The sequence below is a fragment of the Manduca sexta genome, chromosome 11 (genome assembly GCF_014839805.1).
Source record: "Manduca sexta isolate Smith_Timp_Sample1 chromosome 11, JHU_Msex_v1.0, whole genome shotgun sequence".
NCBI lineage: Eukaryota > Metazoa > Arthropoda > Insecta > Lepidoptera > Sphingidae > Manduca > Manduca sexta.
Window position 1 is genome coordinate 5,409,981 of NC_051125.1, and position 15,409 is coordinate 5,425,389.

General features: G+C 34.8%; 1 protein-coding gene across 7 annotated transcripts in view; it reads left to right on the forward strand.

Annotated features, from left to right (window-relative positions):
• Window positions 1-15,409, forward strand: part of LOC115442957 (apoptosis-stimulating of p53 protein 2) — a 228,154-nt gene that overhangs the window by 134,895 nt on the left and 77,850 nt on the right. The window contains exon 1 of one of the 7 annotated variants that reach the window (XM_030168245.2): window positions 4,716-4,885. The exons of 5 other annotated variants lie outside the window; for them this stretch is intronic. The gene's annotated coding sequence lies outside the window, so the exon portion shown is untranslated. Of the gene's footprint in view, window positions 1-4,715; window positions 4,886-15,409 lie in introns of those variants that run through there. One more of the 7 variants, XM_030168192.2, reaches the window with a different exon arrangement.

The following is a 15,409-nucleotide window of genomic DNA, read 5'->3' on the forward strand; positions in this document are numbered from 1 at the left end:
GCATAGAGTCTACTTTCAAAGATTAAACAGATATTTTTAAGACTATAAAAGTTAAGGACATCGTTGTTTATTTATGTAAATTGATGTACTTTAATTGCTCTTAGTATTAAGATGGTAATCGTACAAGCTTGAGTCTAGAGCGACTTAGAAAAACAGGTAGCACTTTATAAGTCCTGTTTTGTTTTTAATTGCAGTATAAATGGTGCCCCGGGTGGTGTAGGTGCATTGCGTGGTCGGTCTGGCGGAGGCCATGAGGTCCCGGGTTCATATCCCAGGTCGTATTCAAAGTGATATTGAGTTTTTCTACTCAGCCTGGAGTCTGAAATTTGTGCATATAATAGGTAATTGCAAAAAATGGATACCCTGGTTACACCTCTGCCTGCTCCTTCGGGGATAAAGGAGCGACGTGTATTTTTGTTTTTGTTTTGCGGTACAAATCATGGTGCAAAGACGCAAGATCAAATGGTTTAGCGATAGACTTATCAATATAAATTATGAATAGGCTTTTGTCGATGTTACCTGTCTGCGGGCTAGCCCGCATTAGCACAACTCGCCAAACTACCCAAACAAGCCGCCTGGATATCTGATAAGGTATTATGTGGGATGTATAAAGCTGATGCTGTAGGTATTAATTGGGAAGAGATGGAACACAAAGATCCGCCGTGCAATAAATATATACGTTATTATAATATTTTTTTATGTATACGCGATTGTGAGACATTAAAATAAAAGTATTTTGCGGATTTTATCGCGGTTTTTTATACGTTATTACGTTATTATGCTTTTGCAAGAGAAAAAAAACTGTCGTTTTATTATATTAAATAGCGACCATTGGTCCATCAGTCATTTGTACTCGTATGGCCGAAAATAACATAAATATTAAAATTACACCTGTGTACATAGGGAAAGGATGTGTATGGAATTCTAACCAATGTCTCTCTTTCTAGGCTGTACACGTCTATAGATAGTGTACCCTAATATTTATTAATTGGTGAACGAAAATAAGCCATGTGGCCATTAGCAGGATATTCAAAAATACGAAACAAAATCTAAGCAACAAATAGATTTTTGACTCTAATCTTCAGAAGATTGTTGAAGCACATTCTGAAAAACGTAGGGTACAGAACATAGTATTTGTCAACAATTAGGGCGTGGAACCGAAAGGGTCCCGGCAAATCGCGTGTGATATTCCGATGTTTGCAGCTCATTAGAGGATGTGCGGGCCTTGATCTTTGCACTTTTACGTCGTCTCAACGCCTCTTCGGAACAAATTATCTTAATGTGTCAATATATCTTCATTTAGGTGAGACTAACGCGTTTCCTTTGAAGCGGTGTTTCTCTTTATTATTCTGTGAGTTTAGCGTAGGAAACGGGGTAAGGTTTAAATGCGAATTATGAAGTGTATTTTGAATTTTATGTGGACTTATTTGTCATTTTTGGTTTACAATTTTGTTATCACGTTTTTATTAATAATATACACGTTCAAGTATACTAAATAGTAGTTTTTAAAGCTATTGAATCGCCTTTACAAAGTGTTATTAAACTAGTCGAGATTCAACCTTTTTTAGTTTGTTCAAAATATTACTTTTATTACGCACTTTGTCCAGTACACATTGCGACAGCATATCTTTGGTGTATTAGCATATTAGTGATGATATACGGCTGATAGGCAAACGCAGCCAACATTCTTGGCAACATGCCATAGGCTACATGGTTACATTTCTACATGAATAACATAACTTGAGACGAGAAGTCAAAGTGTAGATAAATTCTGAATTCAATACTACTCTTTCACATTCTCTATTAAACTTACGAAGCTGAATTTATGTTTCGAATTGGTGTAACTTGTGTAAAATTATGATAGCATTGTTCGCTTAAAGTATTCACTGCTAGTGACCGAACTCGTCGCAAAAGTAGTGTAAGCATTGGGTGTCATTTCCACTGTTCAATTTTATATATATGCAAAGATGAAAGATGACTTTTGCGTATAAAAATTATCATAGGATAAAATAAAAAAGACGTAGGTATGATGAACCACGAATCAATAAATAAAATCATTTATCACTATAAGTAAAAGCGTGCAAAATGTTTCAAAAGACATTTATTAATAGTGTAACCCTTTCACATATATACATCTAATGCGAAATGAAACGATTATGTCATAGTTAAGGCTCCACTCACGAAGATTCGCTTAATCTCATAACATTAAAACTGACATTTCCCCGCGTAATCGAGGATCAAAATGGCCCAAGTAAATTTAACCTGTAACCCTCGCAACTGTTAAATATGGAGACTATCGCAACATTATATCTCTTAAACAAAATTAATTATAGTAAATTACTCACATGTGACGTGCATTCATTTCTGGTTTTAATGTACACAGTGAGTACGATTACCGAGGCTCTAACGTGTGTGTTTCCTATGGTTGCTAATAAGCATTTAATGGTTAATATTTATTTACTGTCAAAACCACTGCAATTTTATATTAATGCTCATTTTACATAACGTGTGTTCACGATTATTAAAGTACGCAGTGTCTGTTTCCGTTTAAGATAAAAATACGAATTTTAATATAGGTAAACATAACTATGACGTAGGTAATGAAAGTATGTTTAGTGTTACTAATTTTAGGCTTGTCAATACAAGAAGCTCATTTACATAACGCATTATGTTTATAAGCATCTAACTCTATATAAACCAATGACGTGTGACGTCATCGCTACAATATTATGCCCGATGAGCTTAAAAGGAAAACATCAAATTAGGGTGACGTAACCACACGAGTCGACGCGTTGCAGATTTACCTATCCTCGACGTAGGCCACAAGTTTACGACAGGTGCAAATATAGAGATACCACAAATACCTCAATGAATAAAGGCATGCCCCTTTTTGCTCAGCGCTGAGAGGGGCACCAACTTCATAATAACATACTTTATGCATCGATAAAGCCCTTATCTCGGGTGCCCTTTTCTCAATAGCATTCTTAGACGCCCGAAGATACAAGTGTAACGACGAGACTTTATTTTCAACCTTTATTTAAAGACGGTAAGGTTGTTTTTGTATCAGATTTTCGGCTAGTTGTGGGCTTATTTGCTCTTCGTTTTCTTCTATGCTTCTCTAATTCAGAGCTTGCACAAAGCGAATCGTGTTTACATTGGAGGATCAAGTTGATCTTTTTGCGGACCCAATTAGCTCGTAATGACACTTCTGTTATTGTTTTATGTTTGACCACGTTCCATTTTGTTGCCAAAACAATTTAATGCCCGACGTAACGTTACCGAAAAAATTACAAACAAAATTCCAACTTTCCGCCGTTCTGTATTATTCAAACAGAAATGAAAACTTCCTTCGCACACATCATACTGATTCAGCATACGAATTCAGAATACATTGTGGAGTTGTGAGCATCGCCTTTAGCGTTTGCTAGTTTTATTGGATTTTTCGCATAAAATAACAGTTTTAAGGTAAGTTGCAAATACAGCTATGAGAGAGATTTTGTGGTTTTGTTATAAAGTTGCCTGATTATCCTTAATAAATGCAATTTTATTTCGTGAACAATAGTTTTGTTACGTTTTTTACATTAGTCAGTAAGTAACGTTCTATGTCTGTATCATGAATTGCAAAAAATATTTAATTTTTTACGTTTTTACGAAATTAAAGCTGAAAATACCACTAAGATATTTTTAGCTACATAATGATTATAGGAAAACATGATAAGATTTTGCTACAAAGACTTGCAAAAACAATTGACACTTCATCAATACGATTACCAATCGGGAATCTTTTAAAAGAATTGATAATACTGTGAAAAGATAGGAGTGCGGTAACAGGAACAAGTGAGTTTCGCTAGACTCGTGATCTAAGTAGCTAAATTATATGAAGTTTCTTCGTTGGTAAGATACATTAATTTTTCTTTACTGAAAGGCATTTTCATTCATTAATTAGAAATAAAAGTTGGTACATTTACAATTGCGCCCATTTCTACTCATGTTGGCAAAGCTTATGAAGATACTCGTTAATTTACATGTTTTTATGCTTGTTAGAAGTAAATGCATTAACCATTGCATTCATTTGATAGATTAAGTCCTAGATAAATTTATAAGCTACTTTATACCCCAGAAAAGAAAATTCATAAAGCCTCGGATGCAATAACTTCCTACTTGTTGCTATTCATTTAGCTCTACATTCGTCCTTCTATTTTCCGAATAAGCAACAAAAGAAATATGTTTATCATTGCATTCCTTTTATTCAGTCGTACTGCAATACAAAGCAGTTACTCCGTTAGCAAAGTAAATATTTGCCATCCCGAAATATTCGAAACATCTCGGGTTACGGCACAACCGACTGTCACCAACAACGGGCTCCAGATTTATTTACTAAAAATACATGCGGCTGTGCAACGATCATGAAAAAAAGTTTTTCTCGCCTACCAATAAACCTCTTTTAATTATAATAATTAACAATTGTAGCTAACAGACAGATTACTTACGAGTTTCGGTAGTTCCTATTCGCTACGTCACACACACAAACAATGCCGTGTACGTCACAAGTAATTACGGAGCGTGCAACACTTTTCGCATTCTTTTGTATGAGCATGTTTTATGGGTGCATTTTTCGGTGTGAGGTGTTGGTGTCGGGGGGTTTGTAGGGTGGCCGCTTTCATTCTGTAGTCTGTCGCCGGTCGTCGGCGGTCGGCTGACAACCGGCTCAGTAGACCGCTGCCCTCGGCAAGGGGTGGTTGCGCGTTTATCCGGGATGCCGCATTACGGCCCCGCTCGTACGGCCTGTTTTAGTGAAGTTTTATTTTACTAGAACGCTTTTAAATTTCGAAGAGTTACGTGAGTTATTTGCTGGCTGGAAACATTTTTTATTCATAATTTAGAGGTAGAATAATTTATTCAGTATTCGTGAAGGTGAAATTAACTTATTCTCTGTAGTATTTTAATTAAATGAGAAGACAATTCCAATGGGATTCTACGGTATATTGTACCAAATAAAACAAATCTATTACCGTGCTTATTTATGTTACTTTAATGCATTTATTATCAATCCATTTTATAATAGTATAAGCTTTATCTTCATTTAATTGGTTATTTATTTATTTTATCTGGAATTAACTTTCCATTAAGTTCAAGTTTTTAACCAGCATAGAGAGAGCGTTTGTTCATGTTGCCACCATATGCTGCCACTTGAAAATGTGTACACGCTTTATTTCGTAGAGTTTATTTTCATTTGATAAACTTCACTTGTTATGATATGATAAGCTCTTAAAGTAGTTGAACCTACGACAACAGATACATAGTTGTTACTACGTACAGAGTGAATAAAATAAAATACTTAGAAATGGTGTAACACGAAAATAGAATCTTTTAATAAATTATTTCTAAAAATATGAATAAAATGTAAATCCTTTTTAGATATTAGTAATAAAGATTTGACTAGTTAAGTATGTAAGTTTCTAACTTGAAGTATTTAATGCTTTGTGATATTTTATGAGCTGGGCAGATATAGATTGCAGTCCTACCTACTTAGACGGATTCACATACTAGATACGTATGAAATTAGCATAAACTGTACAAAGCTCTCTATGCGCTCATGTAAAGATTATCCCGGGATCAACAAACGCATCAGAATATGCAAGAATTGGGTCGCAATGCTCTTTATTACAATATACAATACTTTAACATTGTACTATACTATATATACAACTATGATTCTAAATACAAATATTTAGGAACATAGTTGCAAAGCTTTCCTTATGTAAATATTTGGTTCTGTAATGAAAAATATTGAGCTTCGTCGAAGGTTCTCTATTATCTATTTCTATCATATTGGTGGAGTTTTGAGTATTTTTGATTTATATTTATTTAAGTTTGATTTAATAAAACGGAAAATCTTGCCTATTTTAAGTAAGATACATAGATATAAACAGTCTACGGATCTCATATTTATTATATTAAAAAATGAACTTATTTTGTAATTTCAGAAATAAGGAAGTCTTTTTTATATTTAACAAAAAGATAGTACTGACTAGACTGCCTCGGTGGCGTAGTTGTATTGCATGTCCGGTACAATACCGCTCTGAGGTCCTGGGTTCGAATCCCGGGTCGGGCAAAGTGATATTTGGGTTTTTCTGCTCAGTATCAGCCCGGAGTCTGGAATTTGTGCCCGATATGGCGATAGGCTCGCCCCCTATCACATCATGGGACGGAACATACTTGGCGAAAAGTGGGTGCCCTAGTTGCGTCTCTGCATACCCCTTCGGGGATAAAATGCGTGATGTTATGTATGTATGTAAAAAGATAGTAAAGATATGCGGGTAGCATGCACATGATGCTTTAACTTTTGCTTTTAAATTATTCCAAGACAAAGTTAAAACCTTATGTAAATATTTAATACTCCCAAAACATCCGCATTTTAAACAACGAGTTTCGATTTTATTCATATTTTTATCCCTATGAAACTGCATTTTACCCTTAATCTTTAGTCTGTGAGTTTCTGAGTAGAAGTAGTTTCGTTGATATAAACACTAATGTAAACATTTCTTGACGTTATAGAATAACATACATATGTTTTTTATCACTTAAGGGGTGGACAGAGAAACAGGAATTGCAAACGTTTCTTAACGTCAAATAATTGCATCCAAAAATACACACACTTATGCCTCTTGTCTCCGAAGGAGTAAGAATATGCCCCCTACTGGTGCACGCTCTTTGCCGTGTATATTCCGTCCCATGATGTGGTATGTGTGCCCATCGCCATATCAGACACAAATTCCAGACTAAGGGCTGATACTGAGTAGAAAGACCCAATATCTCTTTGTCCGACCCGGGAATTGAATCCGAGACTTCAGCACTGCAGTCGTAACGTAATATAACTACGACATACAGAAATAAGTGAGTATAAAAGGAATATACTGGAGACTGTATTCGCGCCACGTTTTACGAAAGCGTGTGACGTTTGAACACGGCTAGCGAAGCGCTAACCAACTCAGTCACGTCGCTAGCGAGCGATTCATTAACTTTAATGAATCTTTCACATCACACATTTTTTTTCCAATACTGTCTGTTTAGTATTCTATGATAGTTTTAGGTATATTTAGTAGACGAAATAATTTTACGCTGCGGTAAGCTCAGAGTCGTATAATCAACAAAAAGTCTCTTCCGCTAGAGTTGCCCACGTAATAAGTCGCGTTCCTCGATCAGCCTATGTAGATCCGGCCGGCATAGTAGCGTCGACTGCCCAAGGGTAATCATCTCTCGTCAGTCGACATTCTACTGGACCCCACTCCACTTAACATCAGGTATAGTGGGGACACTTTACCTTGCACGTCTAAAAAATAATCTAACGGTCTACATAATAGTTTTTGGCATCTTGTTGGTTACAAGGACGCTGGGAAGATCCGGCACAATCCTGCGACTGTACATAAGTATACGGCAGCTTAAGGCAGCAGTCTTCATGTCTCATGTCCTAAAATAATATGGGAATGTTTGAAATCCGTTGGGTTTTATATCCGCCGCGGTGGCGTCACGGTTGGTGACCGCGATCGCCGCCGGCTCACACCTGAGACCTCTGGGTCAAGGCTTGGAAACGTCGCTTAGGGATTTCCCTATACGGTAGCTTTTATTATTTTACTGTGTAATGCCTTTTCTATGGTTATTATTTTATTCAATTACATTAGGTGCTTTGGTGAAATTAAAAATCTAAAAAGTACATTAAAATAATAAGTTATACTTTTATAACAGTATAATTTGAAACTAACGTCAAAGTACCAGACAACATTAAACGCGTTTTAATTTGGTGCAGATTTTTTTTTCCTAACTGAAGAATGAATACAAACTTATCCAAACAACTTTGTTGTCTTAATATCAAGAATTTCTTAATATCTTAGTCCGATAAATAAGCTAACGTTGAACTTAATTAGTAGGCAGTTTATTAATGTCCAACCATATTTAACCAGTGCCTCTGATTGCAATTTATTGCTTCGATCACAACTTGACTAGTTTGTAGCCAAGTCATAGCTCATGGGTAACTGTACTAGAGTGCTACCTCTAGTCTTTAATATCGACATAAAATTATTATTTTATGTCGATAATCAACATACAAAATAAATTATATTCAAATGGCTTTATTAAAAGTTATCGAAGAGCAAATTATCGGCAATAATTTTCGGTCTCGCAAAATGTATGCTAATTTGAGATTGTCTGTCCCTTTCTTACTTATGCTAAGAACGTTGCGTGTAACTGAGATAGAATTCGGCTGGAATGCGCAAAAAGATTTATGGGTGCGTAGGAAGCGAAAAGCTATGTCGGAATAAATAGTTGGGGTCCTTTGTATTTATCTCTTCTGTATAACGAAGAATTATGTATACGCATGTAAGCGACGACATTATTGTTATGATTCTACGTGGATTTCCTGCTTTAAATACTCATGATTTGAAATAGAATAGCTTTTATAAAATTATATCATCGGAACTTAAATCGGAAGTATCGTGATGGTTGTTACGTCACAAATTGAATTGAGGAAATTTCAGCCTTTCATTGTAATCTAGGACAGTGCACAGCATAATCCCTCCAATTTCCAAAATCGTTTGCAGTAATCTAAACAGTTGCCTTAAGTTGTTTAGTCATAATGACTTGCTTAAGCACCAACTCGGTAGTCTTCGTCTAACGGAGGACAAAAGCCAATTCCGAAGACATCCCCAAGCCGGTCAAGCAACAGAATAAACATAGAATAAGTTTCGACCGTTCTACTCTTGTTTGTATTTGCCCTTAGTGAGTACAACTGCTCTTAATTACTTAGAAAAAAGACTAATCAAATTCAGTATAAAAATTTTGTTAGATTCGTCCGTTTTTCTAACCCTTTTCTCCTTGATATTGCTTCATTTGATATTATAAACCCATTTTCAGATTTACGATTCTACATTTAATCACTTCAATGGAAACTTAATTCCTTAAGAGAATATTATATTTGGCTTGGTTATTTATTTAAGATTTCATATTTACTGTGTAACTGGCATCATTCAGTGAAACTTTAGTAGTAAATGTAATAGGAATTGTCTATAAAGATGACCGGAAACAATATATTATGACAAAATAATCCATCTTTGTGTATGGCAAGCAAAAGAACGAGAGATTTTTTTGCAAAAGAAACAAATTCATGTTTTAGTATAACGGCACTCTAATACCTTTTAGTTTCTTTAACATAGATATCTTAATGTATTCATCTTTGTTTCTAAGTAATTACAATTATCTTTGTACATTTATTAGTCGCTTTGAATAGACTAACTTAAATCGTGCAAATTAAGATTTACCTTGGAGTAAACCGCATTCAATTCCTGTCGGTCTCTTTGCGCAGTAGTTGCTTCACCTAATCGAATCACATCCCAAACTACATTTGCTACGCGGTGGCTTACACTCAAGACTTATCATCGTCAAAGATACATCTGGCGACAAATGTGTTAAATTAACAAATCATTTAATTTGTCTTTGTTAATCTTTTACTGCCGATAGCCTAGTTGGTTGGTGAACGGACTGCCGAGACGAATGTCCGCAGGTTCAAATCCCAAGGGCACACACCTCGAACTTTTCTAAAAAAATATGTGTGTATTCTTTGTGAATTATCGCTTGCTTTAACGGTGAAGGAAAACATCGTGAGGAAACCAGCACACCTGAGAAATTCTCTATTAGAAATTTTCGAGGGTGTGTGAAGTCTACCAACCCGCACTAGGCCAGCGTGGTGGACTAAGGCCTAATACCTCTCAGTAGTAGAGGAGGCCCGTGCCCAACAGTGGGACAGTATATAATACAGGGCTGATATTATTATATTATTAATCTTTTACTGGTGGTAGATCTCTCATATGTGACAGTCCACCGCAATGTTTATTTCTGCCGCCAAGCAGCAATGTTTAGTCATTGTTGTGTTCCAGTTTGAAGGACATTGTAGCTAATGTAACTACTGGACATAAAAAGACTTAACATCTCATGTCTCAGGATGGCGAGCGCAATGGACTACCAAACAATACTTTGTAATTCAAGGTGTTGGATGGTGTTTCAACTGCTTATGAGCGGTCGTATTGTTTACCATCAGGCGAACGGGAAGCTCGTCTCGTTATTCATAGCAATAAAAAAAAACTTCATGTGTTGTCGATGATATTCAAGAAGCATGCATTATAAGAAGTAAGCATTAAGACTAAAAACGTAAACGTAACTTTCCGAAGCATAGTCCGTTGCCTGAAGCACTGAAGCATCGCGCAGACAACTAAGTAACACAATTTTATTTCTAAATAACCGCGCATTAATCAAAATATCTTACTATTTATCCTTAATTAGTTGTTGCTCGTCGCTTCGCCCTCGTGAAAAAGATTTTTAGATATGAAAGTCCTGCTTCATATTTAGAGACGAAAATTTAAAAAGTTGTTTTAGCTTTTATTGTGGTAATAAGAACCCCTTTTTTAGTTTTTCTTCAATATCTATTAATGCACAGTCATTGGTCTGCTAAAATGTTATTATTTATGTAAAAAGTAGATATTTTACATTCAAACTATTTAGTATTCGTTATTTTGTAAACAAAATTGAACCGGTATAATAGACTCAGAAGCCAACGCTTTCGATTATTAATAAGTCGCCATTCTAATCACCAACGTTGAATATTCTGTTCACTAAATTAACGCCCACGAATTTCCGATTTAATAAATAGCTTTAATTCCAACAACACCAGGCATAATCAATACAACTTATAATTTGAAACGTATTGAAGGCAAAGGGTTGAGGTATAATGATGTAAAAAACGTCTCAGAGGGTCTACTTCGAAAAACGAAATCCATAGTTTCGGATGACGGATAGCACGTTTTGTTACTATGAAGTGTTACGGATCCGATGACGGTTTCGATGACGGATCCGATCCGTTCATCGCAATATTTCAGATATGGAATTTCTAAGAACTTGTAGGGTTTCGCCATCCCTTTTTATAACCATCTGCGAGGATAAAAAAAATACGGGGAATTGATCCTACTACTAAGGTAAGCTACAGAACGGTGACGGATCCGAAGTAATTTGGTAGTAAAGTTAAATCCGAAGTTAGTCGTTTTTTCGTTTCCTACCGACGTTTCGACGTTCGTTTTTCGAAGGAGACCCTCAGATACGTCGACGTAATCCGATTCTCCAAACGAGCGCGGGCTGGTGACTTTTGTGGTATGTTTTATTTTCTTTGGCCCTAGATTATTTGCTCTGACGACTGAATCGAAAGTCAGTTGCATCGGTTTAGTTTCAAAATGATTGTAAATCCGTTGGTTAGGGGTCGTTGTCACTAGCTTTAAGTTTTAGGTCATCTTGTTAACATCTTTGAGGCAAATAATTCAATTTTACGAATATCTATTCATATAAGTAACGTACAGAGGCATTTGTAACGTGAGGAAATATCAATATATAAATATTAATTCAAAACGATATATTATAATACAAAAAATGAATTTCTTTGAACGATTCAAAAAAGGTTCGATTTAACGTTATTTTCACTTTTGTACTGTACTAGCGAAACGAAAATCAATACAGGTGGCAATTAAATATAGATTTAAACTCATACGCGCGGATGTCGCAGTTCCCACGGCATCGTGTATGACAACAATGCTATACGTGTTGTTCATTGAATTGTATACTAAAATATTTATTAATCTGTTCCTTCTATTGTATAAATATTAAATATCTCTGCCTTAATACGATAAGTGAATAATGTATTAAATATTTCATCTGATGGAACACACTTGGTGAAAACTGGGGATGTATGTTTGCACCTCTGTCTACCCTTTCGGAGATAAAGGCGTGTGTGAACAATATTTTCTTGTTTTTTATTACTGACTATAATTTCTGTCGCGTAAGATGTAATAAACGTAAGTAAATGGAATAAACCATTTAATGAATATTGTTCTAGCAAATATGCGGGCTTTTCTTACGTTGGTACAATTTGTTTATCGTCTCTTGTTTACTACCTACACGTGACCGAGGATAGCAAAATTTCATGAATATTTACCCAAAGGAATAACAGTTTATAAAGAAAAAGTTGCGTGCTTTCTAGATTTTGTTACATTGTTATGTTAACATAGTTTTATTTAAATTAGGAATACGTTTAACTATGAAGTATTAGGAATAGTTAAATAACCTATATCCCTTGCTTTAGTATAATGATTTCTTATGTTGACACGAATGTATAAAACTATTTTACAGATTTGATTGCGGTTTTTTATAAATTTTCTAAAATAGTTTTATTTAATAGCTCTAAACTTAATGCTAGTCAAAATCAATAGCTTATGAAATTCTTACATTATTAGAACGTTAATTCCACATTTAGATGAGTCTTGTATTGTAAAACTAATCACAAATAAAACAATTATAGATCATAAAAATATTTGTCTTGGCACGAGAATCGGACTCGCAAGTTCTTATACAGCTGGTTGACAGAAAGAAATATTCAGGAAGTTTACGGACGTAGGCAATTTGGTTTCTTATATATTCATATTATTATGTTTGAAAAGGTCACGTATACTAAATACATCTAAAAGATTCTAATTATTATGTCATTTTATAATTCCACTGCCTCGGTGGCGTAGTTGTATTGCATGTCCGGTACAATAGCGCTCTGAGGTCCTGGGTTCGAATCCCGGGTCGGGCAAAGTGATATTTGGGTTTTTCTGCTCAGTATCAGCCCGGAGTCTGGAATTTGTGCCCGATATGGCGATAGGCTCGTCCCCTATCACATCATGGGACGGAACATACTTGGCGAAAAGTGGGTGCCTTAGTTGCGCCTCTGCATACCCCTTAGGGGATAAAATGCGTGATGTTATGTTATGTTTATAATTCCACGGACCCGGGTTGACAAAAACACTAATATGTACTTATGTATACTTTTATTTATTTGGTAAAAAAACAGAACAAATTATGACTTAAAATAAATGAATGTAAAATAAGGTTCTTAATCTAACACAGTTTCCACTAATAGGTAATACATTCATAGAAGAGAGTAGAAATACACATATAGAAACCATTGTTGGCAAAACATGAATTCACTTTGTTCACTAATTAGCCTGTTATAACTTAAAATTCTTCACCATTCCATACAAAATGTATGTCATTGTTAGTGTATATCATTACTCGTTATGTAGAACCGCATACCCAAACTTTTTGGAAACACTGTTAGTTTCTTTATTCTTACAACAATTTATGTATTACGAAACGAAACTGCGTAGTTGGTCTATTTATGAAAAGAATTTTCTAACATATTATATTCCTTTAGAGTGCCATTTATAACAGCCTACGGTAATGATGAACGCGAAATATCTAAGTATCATATGGCAACAATGAACACCACCAAATATCTAAGTATTTACCAAGTTTTTTAGTCTGAAAACTCGCTGTTTGTTTATCAATATAATTACAACTTTAATTACAAATTATAATTATTACTTCAACATTAATCCAAACTTTCTAGTTCCATGAATAAAAGGTACATTTCAAATTTTATTGCATAACGTAAACCAATTACTCGGTGTTAACTAGAGGTTCATTTGTAACTTACCGTTCATTGGAACTTAGCTTTTACGTTATTATAGTTTACCTCAGACATTTGTACAAATAGCAAGTCTTTGTATTAATTGTGTTCTCTAATGGTTGCTTTTAGAATAATTAAATGACTCGGTATCGCCTAAATCACAATTATCGGGCTGTTAAACGCTGTGAAGTTTAAATGATAGTTAGCATTGAGGTTTATGACTATTGATTCATATTCTAAACGCACCTTACTTAAATATTTTAATATCACCATTATATATATAAGAGGCTTGAAAATATGATATAGATATTCGTAGTTCGGCGGTATAGCGCGATACATTTTGGTTTTAGGCAAGATTTCGCCCCGAGCGACCTCTTGGTTAGACGTAAATTAGATCCTCATTAGATATGGTATCCTGATAATATTTCGGTTCATTGGACTGCGTTTTAGGCACATAATATATTAATTACATATAATATTTTGTTACGTATCTTACTGGTAAACAAACGTGTATGCTTAATGTAGTTTCATACATTAATAAGAATAAGATTTTTATTTTCCCTTTTCTCGTATTTGTATGATATACTTATTTCCAATACGTGACTGTACGACATATTTTTTGCGTGTCTCGTGTATTTTGTCGCGTTTAACGAACGGCGACCGTCGTATGTAAAACCGAAGTCGCAATGCTGATATTTTATTCAAATTAGTATTATTCCGAACGCTTTCAGGTGAAAATATTTATTTCATATCATCGATGATATTGTCTTTGTTATAAATACTGTCAATTATGAGAACCACAGGGTAAAATTTTCTGTACTGAAAATGATACCGTACAATTAACAACTTTTATTGTAAAACGCTCGTATGTCAAAATAAATTTAAGAGATTGAGGGAAACATTGTGGTTTTATTATCTCGCGTCGTTTGTTTGATAATAAAATTCAATAAATTTAACTCCATTATATAATGTGCGGTGCGATAAATACATTCGGGATACAGATGGGAGGAATCGTAAATAATTTTAACCACTCGTTATTGTGCATTGTGTTATATTCAAAATGTCTTTTTCATTCCAATGTTTATTCAATAAATATTTTTTTTTACCAAAGAACATTGTAACCAGAACTTTAGTTTAATGCATGTGTGTTTTACTTTTTGTAAATTAGGCGCAAATATTATAAAGATTACGATGACATACATACCATGATTAGGTATGTATTATTAAAGGTGCCTCATTGTGGAAAATTCGTATTTCTATTTGTATCACTATCCCATCGATTAAACGATAAGTAGATTCAATCAAATGAAACTGCAGGCAATATTTTAGCATACAATCCGCATGTCAATGTTGATGCAGCACATTCTTCATTATAAACTGTCACACTGTAGCTCTAAAGATAGCGAACTCAGCTTCCTTTTATGACTTTTCCTTGACATTTCCCCGTAGGGAGAAATATAACCTGCCTATTGGATTTACATAAAGCCTGGATGGGTTTGAGTCTTTATGTCACGAGTAATTTTCTGTTTGGAAATGTTGGCATGACACTGAAGGAATTTTGCATTGGAATGTCGACTTTATTATTAAACTAGCTTTTGCTCGCGGCTCCGCCCGCGTTATAAAGTTTTTCAGGCTAAAGTTTTCCATTATAAAAGTAGTTGTTTCCCGGGAGCCTATGTTCTTGCCAGGGCTACAAACTGTCTCCATACCAAATTTTATCTTAATACGTTGGGTAGTTTTTGAGTTTAAGACGTTCAGGCAAACGGATGCAGCGGGGGACTTTGTTTTATAATATATTTTTTTAGAACTTTTTAAGAGGAATAATCCCGACATACATCATTGTTGCATAACTTTAACCGTTTACGC